This window comes from Vipera berus (genome assembly GCF_964194415.1).
Source record: "Vipera berus genome assembly, chromosome: 3".
NCBI lineage: Eukaryota > Metazoa > Chordata > Lepidosauria > Squamata > Viperidae > Vipera > Vipera berus.
This window is the reverse complement of record NC_138204.1, coordinates 137,412,223-137,425,585: the sequence shown is the minus strand read 5'-3', so window position 1 is coordinate 137,425,585 and position 13,363 is coordinate 137,412,223.

The following is a 13,363-nucleotide window of genomic DNA, read 5'->3' as shown; positions in this document are numbered from 1 at the left end:
TACCAGTCTACTATAGAGAGCATCCTCTCGTATGGTATTGTGGTTTGGTATGCTGGTCTGACAGCCGCGGATAGGAAAGTATTACAGAGGGTAGTGAGCACAGCATAAGACATTGTGGGCTGTTCCCTGACACCACTGGATGACATCGCCAGGGCTCGCTGCCTAGGAAGAGTGAGGAAGATTCTCAGGGATGACTCACACCCTGGACGGTATCTCTTTACTCTCCTACCATCTGGTAGGAGATATAGGAATATAGTCAGCCGTACCAACAGGCTGAAAAATAGCTTTTATTCGTGGGCTGTTAGGCTTTTAAATGGGACATAATCTTATGCAGAATTGACTTGGGAGGCCGGTGTGTGGTGTAGTTGGTTCAGAGACGTTTCCTATGTTTTCTATAGACCTAGAATGTTCCCCTACTGCTGGACATATTGGGATAGGTAGAGATGATCAAGAGCTGTCTAAATAATCTGGCCTATGCTGTGGACTGCTTAATGGGTCACTACCAGTAGGTAATAAAGCTTGCAAAGCAGAATTATAACATACAGTAATTAAAGAGCACATATAACTGCCTATATCACTGCTACAGCTTTCAGATGTTCTTTAATGGCAGTCCCATATAATGTTCATTCTATTAGTCCAGTGAGGAGGGGGTGATCAAAGCATCAGTGACCGTGAGCAGAATCGTCCAGACCAGGAATGAGTGCAACTGATGAACAACAAAAAGTTATATGCAGTAATCCTGGCCATGGCTACCCCCTGTTCCTTGAAGAGGATCCATGAGTTCAAGAAGAAGCCCAAATTTCATACTGGTTCTATTTGGAGTAGTGAAATATCAAAGCCCAAAGTAAGATGGAAAATCTCCCAGAACTATGAAGCCCTAATATCCAAAGTGTCTCAGTCTTACCAGGATTGGTTTAAAGCTTGTTATTTTCACAGTGCCAGACACCAAATCAGAATTCTCATGATATCAATGGGGGAGGGGAAAACGGGTGCAGATACAGAGTATCAGCAGCATACTGTTGGTAGCTCAACACATCCAGCTTATTATCTTCAATTGCTCTTTCGGTGTAAGCCTACAATTTGCTCATGGCAAAGTTTCATTCTCATCCCTTTGGCTAAAGAAACCATTTCATGGTGCTTAAGGGAATGTCTTAAAATTGCCTGCCAGATACAAAGTCCCAGGTACTTGAAAGTGCTATCTAGCAGGACCCAGGAAAAGAGCCTATTTTATTGTGGTGGCTGTCCTTTTGAACATGTCTCCAGAAATTAGATTGGCTGTTATTCTACTGGACTTTTATAAAGCCTTCATGACATAATTTTGCCACCAAGTTCAGTGATCAAGAAGTGTGGCAGTGCCTGTGGAATGGATAAATGATTCCCTTTTATTAGCTCTATTTTTTTATTTCAGTTGTTGATTATTTCTGTGTTGCTTTCAGTTTTAAGAGTTTATGATGTTTTAACTGTTGTTGTCTACCCAGAGTCAGGAATTTTAAAAGGATGGCCATACAAGTTGAAATAAATAAATAAACTGGACAAGGCAAAGAGAATAGCTCTTTGCTTTGGGGTCTGATGTGATTCTGCAAAAAGTCTGCATTGGTATGACCATCTGGGCTTTGTTATGCATGAAATCTGGAGAGGAAATTAAAATTGCAGCAAATTACATTGCAACTACACATCACAAATGAACTTGAAGATTTATTAGACATTCATTAAAGTTGGGTGTGGATGATTGGATATGACAGTGATGCAACAACAACACTAGAGGGAAAGAGCTGTGGGGAAAAGTTTTTTTAAAATAATGTGATAATGCTTCATTGTTTCTATTATTTCATTTTTAAAAACGTTACTCAAATTTGCTATGAATTTAGAAGACTCTAGAAGCTCCAAAAGTGGGACCGGGCACATTCCAAGCCAAGGTGTATTATCTCTAAAATATATGTAGTGGGTGAGCATAGGTGCTGTTTGAGATTTGAGATTGGGAGCAATAGTATGAAGTACAGCCAGGCTAGAGCAGAACAAAAAAAAATCAAGAGACAGACTATTGGAAATTATAAGGAATCCAAGTGTTTCTGGATTAGTTACATTTAACAGGGTAAGTATTACCTAAAAAACAAAATGTTCAATCCTTGTTTCCAAGAAATGAGAAATATTAACAGCATCCAGAACCACTGATCCTTCATGAGTTAAGGATAGTTCTAAACTGCATTCTATTCAATAATTTACCTCCATAAATATTTCCAGTATTTCTAATCATCACAATAGGTTTACTTTTGTAGTGGGCTAAATATACCCTGCAGATGAAATCACAAATTTCGTCACTAAATTATTTTTTCTCAAACATTCTATTTGGAATTTTTTTATAAAACCACTTCAAATAAATATTGATAATAGAACTTCATTGGGCTCCTATTTCTGACAGGTAATATGTCAAAACAAATGATGAATACATACAGCCTCTAATGTATGCCTACTTAAGACATTAGCTAAATTAAATCTTTAAATAATAGAGGGGGTTATAAATGTGTTGAGCTTGAAATATCACTTTCAAATTGATATTGCCATCTGTATTGTTAAAACTATAAGAGGATGCCTCGGGTTATAATTTACATTAGATTTTAACAGAAATAGAAATAAAATCATTTTCTCTCAATGAATGCCATGGATGTTATGGACTCCAGACTTAGCATTTTGCAGTTTGAGATGCTGTCTATACATATAAGGATTCAACAATAATTTTAAAGACCTAACAGCAGGTGCAAAATTATCCCATTTTCCTGATCAAATAGTTTTCAATTTTTCAGTTTCTTTTATTTATTCGACAGAACTCACTGGAGCCAATTAACATTACTGAAAAGTTGCAGTATAGAAACAGCTAGGAAGATTTTTATGTCCTGTTCCAAGTGCTTTAGTTCTGCACTTAAGCAACTGCTGCTATTAGTTCTCTCACTGGAAGAAAATATGAGTTTTTTTTCCCCATAAAAATTTCTGAAAAAAGCCAAGTTTGTTGTTAGTTGTGAAGTCATGTCTGACCCATCACAACCCCATGGACAATGTTCCTCCAGGCCTTCCTATTCTTTACCATCTTCTGGAGTCTATTTAAGCTCACACCTACTGCTTCAGTGAGTCCATCCAGCCACCTCATTCTCTGTCATCCCCTTCTTCTATTGCCCTCAATCTTTCCCAGCAATAGGCTCTTCTCCAGTGAGTCCTTCCTTCTCATTAGGTGGCCAAAGTATTTGAGTTTCAACTTCAGGATCTGACCTTCTAAACAGCAGTCAGGGTTGATCTCCTCTAGGACTGATCGGTTTGAATGCCTTACAGTCCAAAGGACTTGCAGAAGTCTTCTCCAGCACCATAGTTCAAAGGCCTCAATTCTTTAGTGCTCAGCCTTTCTTATGGTCCAAATTTCACAGCCCTACATTGCAACTGGGAAAACCATGGCCTTGACTATATGCACTTTTGTTGGCAGGGTGATGTCTCTGCTTTTTAGTGTGCTGTCTAGATTTGCCATAGCTTTCCTCCCCAGGAGCAAGCATCTTTTAATTTCTTGGCTGCAGTCCCCATCTGCAGTGATCTTGGAGCCCAGGCAAATAAAAATAAAATCTGTCATTATCTCCATTTCTTAAGCCAAGTTTAGATCCATTGAATTCAAAACCTATCTATTCCCAAATATTCCTATCACTTAATCCAATGCTGGAGTTGATACATGAAGATAGTAATATCACTTAGATTTATATACCACTTCACAGTGTTTTACAGCCCTCTCTAAGCAGTGTACAGAGTCAGCATATTAGCAACAATTTGGGTCCTCATTTTACTGACCTTGGAAGGAGGGAAGGCTAAATCAACCTTGACCCAGGGAGAATTGAACTGCTTGCAGTCAGTAGAATTAGCCTTCAATACTGCATTCTAACCACTGTGCCACCAGTGGTTAGAATGCAGTCTTCTTTCTGACATCAGTCACTCTTTTCGCTGATGGCAGGAAGTGATGCCTTCATCTCATGCCCCACCCATGATAAGGCATTCTTAATGCTTCAGCTTTAAACTAAAATTTTCCACTTAAGTCAACTACCTACCTGTAGGATATAGACAGAGTTAAAGTTTTATTTTGTGCCTCCTCTTTGTGAATCACTTTGTCAACTCTCCAAAGGATTATAAATTGAGGTCAATTTCTCCTGCCATTGTTCCCAGATATACATGGAGCACATCCTCTTTGATTTTCCTCCTGGTAGGATGTCGCTAAATGCTAGGTTTTGCGTATCCATATAATCTATTTCTTGTAAATACATCTCTCTTTTGATAAAGTTATAAATCACTGTTGAGGCTAGACTCTCTATTTCAGGAGCACTCATATGTAAATACAAACACTTCATTCTCCAACTTTTTTCCACCTATCATAGCTAAGGTGAAGTAAGTGGTGGACAGGATCAGAGATATTTTGCTGGTGGTCCTTGGATTTGAATTACAGCTCTATTAGTTTTATTTCCTTTGAATGTCTCTGGTAGTACTGTTCCATTTTCATGCAAATAATTTCGTACTAAAAGCTCAAGTTTACCTTTTCCATTCAACGTGGAAGCAATTGTCTGCCAGTAAATTTAAGTGGCCTTTTTACAAAATTGCACAATAATTTTAGCTTACTATATGTATTTTAATTCTATGGCCCTTTCCAATTCAAGACAAGGCTAAGAGAGTGGAATTATGGGAACTGCAACCCCCCCTTTGCTTCTCAAACAACAAAAAGGAAATTAACATTGGTTGCTTCTATATGAAAAGTGAAGGAAGGTAATATAAATTTTCAATAAATGTGCTGCTTGTGACTGGGCTTCCTCTGTCACTTCAATCTGTTGTTGCTTTTTTAAAAACTTTATTCAAGTCAAATATTACATAAAGAGGATCAGGGATGGTGGACAGTCTTCTTGTTTGAGTTGGGGACATTTTCCTCATTAGGTGATGACAAGATAATCAGTGAGACAGGAAACATGGAGAAATCAGTCAGATTTTTTTTGCCTATCCCATGATTTATTCAGATAATTAAGACAGTACCATCTGATAGTGAATCAGAAAAGACCTAGTAAAGACAGAATAGGGATCAACAATGGGGACAGGAAATTTCATAGAGATATGATTTCCCGTTACTTAAGAAGGATGAAATATTACTTTAGTAAGATAAAGCCTGGTGTAAGTGTATACTTTAATGATTAGAATAGGTTTATATTCTAAACGTAAATCTAATACAGTATACAATTCAAAATGGAAAGTATTCTTTAACTACAATTGAATACATGAATTTGAACTGCAGCCAAAACTATATTGCTAGAAACATAGCTATGATAGAGATAATAGATAACTCTATTATTAACTTAAATAGGGAAAGGCATTGCACTGAACAGTGAACAGAGGAGAAATGCCTATTGGATATCTACTATTGGTATATTTTCTGCTGCCTCAAAGAAGACTTTAATACTTTAATTTAGCAGTTAGGAAAAGCCTAGAAGAAAAATGGTGAAAGGTGTGTGTGTGTGTGAAATATCTCTATTTCTGCCTCGGCTGATGTAAACCTCATAGAGTAAACCAGATAGGAATCACAACCAGATGAGGTTTTTCTTTTCTTTTCTTTCAATGACCTTGTAATCCCTTGCACCAGGGTGGAGACAGAGCGACTGAATGAGGCGGAGTGTTTAAATGGCTGGATGCCCTTTTTGACCCCTTCACGGAGCTCACAGCAGATATTTTCTCTCTGGGCCCAGAGAGAAATATCTGCTGCTACCTGGGATCGAACTCACACCCTCCTGATTGTGAGGCGAGAATGCCACCTCTAGGCCATGATGCCGCTCTCACAACCAAATGAGATAATTCTATTTTATTGTAAAGCTACGTTGACAGAATCCTGTAGGTCTGAAAGTACAATTTTCCCTCCCACCCCTGTCTCCTTTACTTCCAGTGAAACTAAGGAAGGTTTCTCCTAATCCTCATGTCCTACCCACTTTCCAACTGTGGACTATGCTTTCTCTTAACTGACAATTCCCTTGGCAGTGTCTCTTTGCCCAGTCTGCGAGTCACTGTTTCTCCATGCAACTCTTAGACTACAGTATTCTTTTTCAACTTCAGATTCTCAAGATATTTTTTCCTGTGTATAACTAATTATTGTTATTTTATATGCTCTTGTTGAAAAATAATTAATTTAAGAATGGGATGTAGCATAATAACCACATCCAGTAATTATTATTACACCACAACGCTCTTCTAAGGACCAATTTTAAAAGGACATGTATGCAAGCCATTGATTTGAGTAAATGAGCATTAAGACATTGCAACAAGGTCTCAAAAATACTGGATGTATCACTAATTGCTTTCATTAGAGGTACTCTTACTCTGGGCTAAAAACAAAATAAAATAAATGTTTCAAGTTGGTTTATTTAGGAAAAAAAAGGTTTTCCCATCTGCTGTCTAAAATATACCATTGTTGTTGTTGTTAGTTGCGAAGTAGTGTCCGACCCATCATGACCCCATGGACAATGTTCCTCCAGGCGTTCCTGTCCTCTACCATCTTCTGGAGTCCATTTAGGCTCACGCCTACTGCTTCAGTGACTCCATCCAGCCACCTCATTCTCTGTCGTCCCCTTCTTCTCTTGCCCTCAACCTTTCCCAGCATTAGGCTCTTCTCCAGTGAGTCCTTCCTTCTCATTAGGTGGCCAAAGTATTTCAGTTTCAACTTCAGAATCTGGCCTTCTAAAGAGCAGTCAGGGTTGATCTCCTCTAGAACTGACCGGTTTGATCACCTTGCAGTCCAAGGGACTCGCAGGAGTTTTCTCCAGCATCATAGCTCAAAGGTTTCAATTCTTTGGCACTCAGCCTTTTTTAATGGTCCAACTTTCACAGACATACATTGCAACTGGGAAGACCATAGCCTTGACTATACACACTTTTGTTGGCAGGGTTATGTCTCTGCTTTTTAGTGTGCTGTCTAAATTTGCCATGGCTTTCCTCCCCAGGAGCAAGCGTCTTTTAATTTCTTGGCTGCAGTCCCCATCTGCGGTGATCTTGGAGCCAAGGAAAATAAAATCTGTCACTACCTCCATTTCTTCCTTATCTATTTGCCAGGAACTGAGAGGGCCGGATTCCATGATCTTGGTTTTCTTAATGTTTAGTTTCAATCCAACTTTTACACTCTCCTTCTTCACTCGCAACAAGAGGCTCCTTAGTACCTCTTCACTTTCTGCCATTAGAGTGGTATCATCTGCATATCTTAGGCTGTTGATATTTCTTCCGGCAATCTTAATTCCAACTTTTGATTCATCTAGCCCTGCCTTTCTCATGATGTGCTCTGCATATAAGTTAAATAGGCAGGGCAACAGTATACAGCCTTGCTGGACCCCTTTCCCAATTTTGAACCAATCAGTGGTTCCACTTCCAGTTCTCACTGTTACTTCTTGACCCGCATATAGGTTTCTTAAGAGACAAATAAGATGATCTGGTACTCCCATCTCTTTAAGAACCTGCCACAATTTGTTGTGATCCACACAATCAAAGGCTTTAGCATAGTCAATGAAGCAGAAGTAGATGTTTTTCTGGAACTCCCTAGCTTTCTCCATGATCCAGCGTATGTTGGCAATTTAATCTCTAGTTCCTCTGCCTCTTCGAAATCCTAGTTCTCGATCCACATACTGCTGGAGTCTAGCTTGTAGGATTTTAAGCATAACTTTACTAGCATGTGAAATGGGTGCAATGGTGCGATAGTTTGAACATTCTGTCATTTTGGGGATTGTGTCCCAGTATTGCTTTTCCTACTCTTTTATTGACTATGAAGGCTACTCCATTTCTTCTGAGGGATTCCTTCCCACAGTAGTATACCTGATGGTCATCTGAATTAAGTTCACCCATTCCTGTCCATTTTAGTTCACTGATTCCTAAGATGTCGATGTTCAGTCTTGTGATCTCTTGTTTGACCACATCCAGCTTTCCTTGATTCATGGATCTTACATTCCAGGTTCCTATGGAAAAAAAAAATCTTTACAGCATTGGACTTTCCTTTCACCACCAGACATATCCACAGCTGAGCGTCCTTTCGGCTTTGGCCCATTCTTTCTGGCGCTACTAGTACTAGCACTCTGCTCTTCCCCAGTAACATATTGGACATCTTCTGACCTGAGGGGCTCATCTTCTGGTATCATATCTTTTTTCCTTTTGGTAGTGTCCATGGGGTTTTCATGGCAAAGATATTGGAGTGGGTTGCCATTTCCTTCTCCAGTGGATCACGTTTTGTCAGAACTCTCTGCTATGACCTGTCCGTCTTTGGTGGCCCTGCACGGTATAGCTCATAGCTTCATTGAATAACACAATCCGCTTCACCACGACAAGGAAGTAATCCATGAAGGGGAAAATATACCACACCTGTTCAAAAGTTTACCTGAATATTATATTTCCAAACAGGGTGATGTGTGTTTGTTTGTGTGTGTGTGTCTGAAAGATCCTTTGCAGTGTGTCCTAAAACACACAGTGAAACAAGGATGTGGCTATGATCTATATGATCTTATCTTTTGTTCAGATCAGTCATTTTTAAAAGTAAAAAAAATAGTAAGTTCTCCACTACACATTTTGCTTTGAGAATCAGAGGAGATATCACAAGAAGTGACAAAATAATTCAGTCATAAATCTAATGAAGTCCATCTGCCAAATATCCTGTCCCTCCTTTTTTTTGTCCCAGATGCATGCTTTGGTTCATACACTTCAGTTTGTATATCCGTACTAGTATATTGCTCTCTGTAACACTTAAATGGGAAATAAACTATGAACATTGACTTTTTGTCAAAGGTGAATTGATATAAACATAGTTGTACTGCCATTAAAAAAAAAGAAGAATGATTGTGGCCTGCCATATTGAACTATTGATTTTGATGCACTTTATTTACTTGAAAAGCTGGACAGGAGCTCTCTGGTTTTCCACCATGAACAGTAGGTAGGTACTTATATTCTGTGATAACTAGACATCTTCTCTTTTGTCATTTCATTGACAGCTTAATTGGGACTAGGTTGTCTCAATAGACCAACCATGAGCCATATTAAGCCATAAACAGTGAAAAAGATGCCACCTTTTTGACACTACAATGCCTAAAGATTCTGCAATGTCATATAAAACTGGTAACAATGGTTATGTTTTGACTGAATTTATTCTAGGTGACATCAAATGAAAAGTTCTATAATAGAAGTTCTGGAACAAGTCATATGTTCCTTAAAAAACTTGCAACAAGAAATGTGATTTCCTTTATGTATTTGAGTACTCTCATTTTGTTAAATATCTTGAATAATTGTGTGGCTTTCATTTTGCATCTTAAAATACATTTATGGAAGGAAGAGGGTTACAAAAACTCCTTAGAGACTAGGAATAAAAGGGTTTATTTTATTCAATTGAAAAGAACTATTTTCAACCATTATTCCTAAAATCTGATGCATTGAACTACAATATTTATGCAATGAGACAGAACGTCTCTCTATTTTAATTGAATGGCCAGAATGTAAGCATATTTATATTAAACTTGATAAAATTAATATGATTTCATTTATTTGCAACTATTTTTACCTTACAATGGCTTGGACTGTCCAGTGTTTCAGGAGCTCAAAAATTTCAAAAACTTTGCAACAGCAAGAATTATTTTTGGATCTTTATCTGCTAAACATCCTTGGTGGAGCAGTGGGCTAATGCCTCCTTAAGTAACACCAGCTGCCTGCAATTAGTGCAGGTTCACATCCCACCAGTCTCAAGGTTGACTCAGCCTTCCATCCTTCCGAGGTAGGTAAAATGAGGACCCAGATTGTTGGGGGCAATTAAGCTGACTTTGTAATAATGCCGCTTGGGGGTGTGTGTGAAAGCCCTAATAAGCAGGCATATACATAGAATGAAGGCTACTGCTAAGCTTGTAAGCCGCCCTGAGTCTTCGGAGAAGGGCGGGATATAAATGGAATTAAATAAATAAATAAATAAATAAATCACACATGTCAAACTGACCATGTCACGTGACGTGTCATGACATATTGCAACTCTTTTTGCTTTGCTGGCAATGGAATGGGTGCAGCTTCGGTATGATGAAACCGGCCGGCGGGCCTGCAGTTTAACACCCCTGTGCTAAATGAAGGAAGAATTCTTCCAGTCAACTTGGAAGTGGGCTAGTAAGTCTTAATAGCTCATCACAAATATCATAGTAAAATTATAATAAAGTAAACTATGACTCCATTATTCAATACTCCTGACTTTACAAGGCTAGAGCTTTTTAGCAAATTTTAATAAAATAAATATGAAATATTGTGGTATTTATATTCCAACTCTGTTGATAGTAAGATATTAAGTGGGAAATGCCCACTGAAATTTGTTGTTTCTAAGTTGATTGGGGTATAATGCTGGTGTAAAATATAATTTATTGAAATCAATTGGTGATTTCAAGAAAAATGATATTTGCCTATTGGATAAGGCGTATCCAACCTTGATGGTGAAAAGCTATCCAAACATACATAGCCATATGCCTTCATTTCAGTGTTTATAAGCCCCATGTGATGGGATGTACACTTGCAGGAGCATTGGAGGAGACTTGACAACACAGAACTTTCCTAGAGAGATATCTGAATTAAGAGACTGAACAACCTTGAGTTGGATGAGGGATGGGGGGAAGAAGTTGCCACACTCTAGAATCTCTCAGAATATATCTAATAGGTAGAAAGTTATAGGTTTAGTTTAGCATGATTCTGTCAACTAATAAAATAAAGGATTGGACTCAACTGGATCCTGCTGTCTCAACTCTGAGCTTGGACCTGTCTCCAAACACACTTGTCTTAGAATTGTAGCATAAAATTCATAAAACTAGGGACTTCTTCTATTTTTTTCTTCTTTTAAAAGTTTATTATAGCCAAAGACCAGTACTAGTAGAGTGCTCTGTAAAATATAACACTATATTAATTGAGCCTGTTACTCGTCCCAGCTTCTGCCCACCTAGCAGTTCGAAAGCACGTAAAAATGCAAGTAGAAAAATAGGGACCACTATGGTGGGAAGGTAACAGCGTTCCGTGTGCCTTTGGCGTCTAGTCATGCCGGCCACATGACCACGGAGACGTCCTCGGACAAACGCTGGCTCTTCGGCTATGAAACAGAGATGAGCACCGGCCCCTAGAGTCGGAAACGACTAGCACGCATGTGCGGGGGAACCTTTACCTTTACTTTTTACCTTAAAATGCATGTATAAAACAACCTGATTAAAATATGGATAATGTTCACGATGCAGCCTATATTAAATTATAATGTAGACATTAAAATAATATTAAATATAATAACATCTAAAATTACAGAAAAGCGCTAATATTGAGATTTTTTAAAAAAATACATTTACATAGAATGCATTTGGCTTGCAGAAAATTGGTCCATCAGAATCTGATGGATCTGCTGTGCTGCTGCACAAAAACCTAACTACAAGCATTGTAATAAAAGGCAGTTTGTCTATGAACAATATCTGGGTGTAGGCTGAATTTGAGCACCCAAGAAACCTAATCAAATCAACCTACTAATCAAAGCTAGGATAGATCTGATTTGGATTTTTCTGTAAAAGGAACATTGGGGGGGAAGCCATTCTATATCTTCAACTTTCCAGAATCACGGGATCAAAGCCTTTCAGCCAATGGATTTTTTTTAAAAAAATATCATCTAATACTGCAGACCGAGAGCATGTCATTGGAAAAGAGAGAAAGCTTTCCAATAACTGGGTGTTTCTAGCTGTGTAAGATAGCTGGCAGCAGTGAAGGTGGGTCCTTTCTTTTTAATTTTTGTACTGCTATTTATATATGCCCTGTGAACCGCCCTGAGTCCCTCGGGAGAAGGGCGGTATAGAAATCAAATAAACTTAAACTTAAACTTAAACTTTCCTAGATTTGTTCTATTTTATGTCCAACATAATTTTTGGAATTCTTGCAAAGTTCATGACCTTGTTTACACATAATTAAACTGTAATGACTGTTACTTACAGAAATGGAACAGTCCTCCAATGGTTCTTCTAAGGCACGAGTGTCAAATTCGCCACAACACGTGATCTGTTGCGACATATGGCGACTTTTGTTGCATTGCTGGGGTGGGCACAGCCTTCGTATGATGTAACCGGCCGAAGGGCCGGCAGTTTGACACCTCTGTTCTAAGGCTTATCACTGTCCATAACAGTATAACAGCATCATTTGTGCATTGTTTTACAGATATTGTATACTGTACATCTGTTAGCAGTTTGAAGAGATTTGACTCTTCCTTATTTAAGACACTGATCATTAAAATGTAGTGGGGTAAAAATGCAACTCAACTATAAGCAATCTACTCCTGTGAAATGTGTCTTATTTCATTCCTACCCAGCAGGTATAAAATTCTAGATTTCCTGGTTCCTCCTTATGTTACTCTTTGGCCCTGAGTAGAGTCATTCCTTTCCTTATGCTGACTTTTGTTCTTATGAGTGAACTACATTTCAGCTTTTGGATATTTTTTTCATAAGCCTGCAGTTGTATATTAATTTACCCTTTCTCTGCTATCTACTTGCCTTGTATTTCTTTTGGCATAGCTAATAGAATTAGAGAATTGCCTCTGTCTTTTCATACTAAGATAACACATGTTACCTCAGAGCCATAGAGGATATATGCAGTATTACTATCTACAGACAGTCACGTAAACACCAGTAAGCAACACTAAGGGCAGAGACCAAAAACATGAATAAGGGTATTCTGTGTTTGACCCTGCTTCCCTCTGTAGCTGTGAGACTTTCAAATTTTCTACCTTGGCAGCTTTAAGATATGTAAACTTCAACTCCCAGAATTCCCTAGCCAACCATGCTTAAAGTTTCCAAAGTTGAGAGGCACTGATATAGACTGCCAGCCTTATTTATTTATATCCCAGTTTTCATCTAGAAATCTTGGAACACTCCATGAGTTTATTGAGTAGAACAACTACATTCATTTGTGCTTTATTTGAAAGTACATTACTTCTGAATAAAATAACTCTAGTGATTATTCTATAGGTGCCTTCATCTATGAATTGGATCTATTTTTGTTTTGTTCTCCTGGCAATGTCTTCCTCATACCTTTCATTGGTTATTTTTTATTGTATTCTTCATTTTCTCCATCTTTTCCCACATGGATTTGCTGTTTGTTTACATTATGGATTGCATCTGATAAATCTTGCTGCTTTTTGAAAGTATTATTCTTCATGGTGTCTTGTATATTTATTTTTTCAATATACTTCACAGACTTTGATTTGTTTTCCTTCTCTTATTTATTCGTCTGCACTTTCATTTCTGCCATCAAAAAGCTGACATTTCTTGATCCAGATATGTAGCTGTAAAAAAGAAACCTG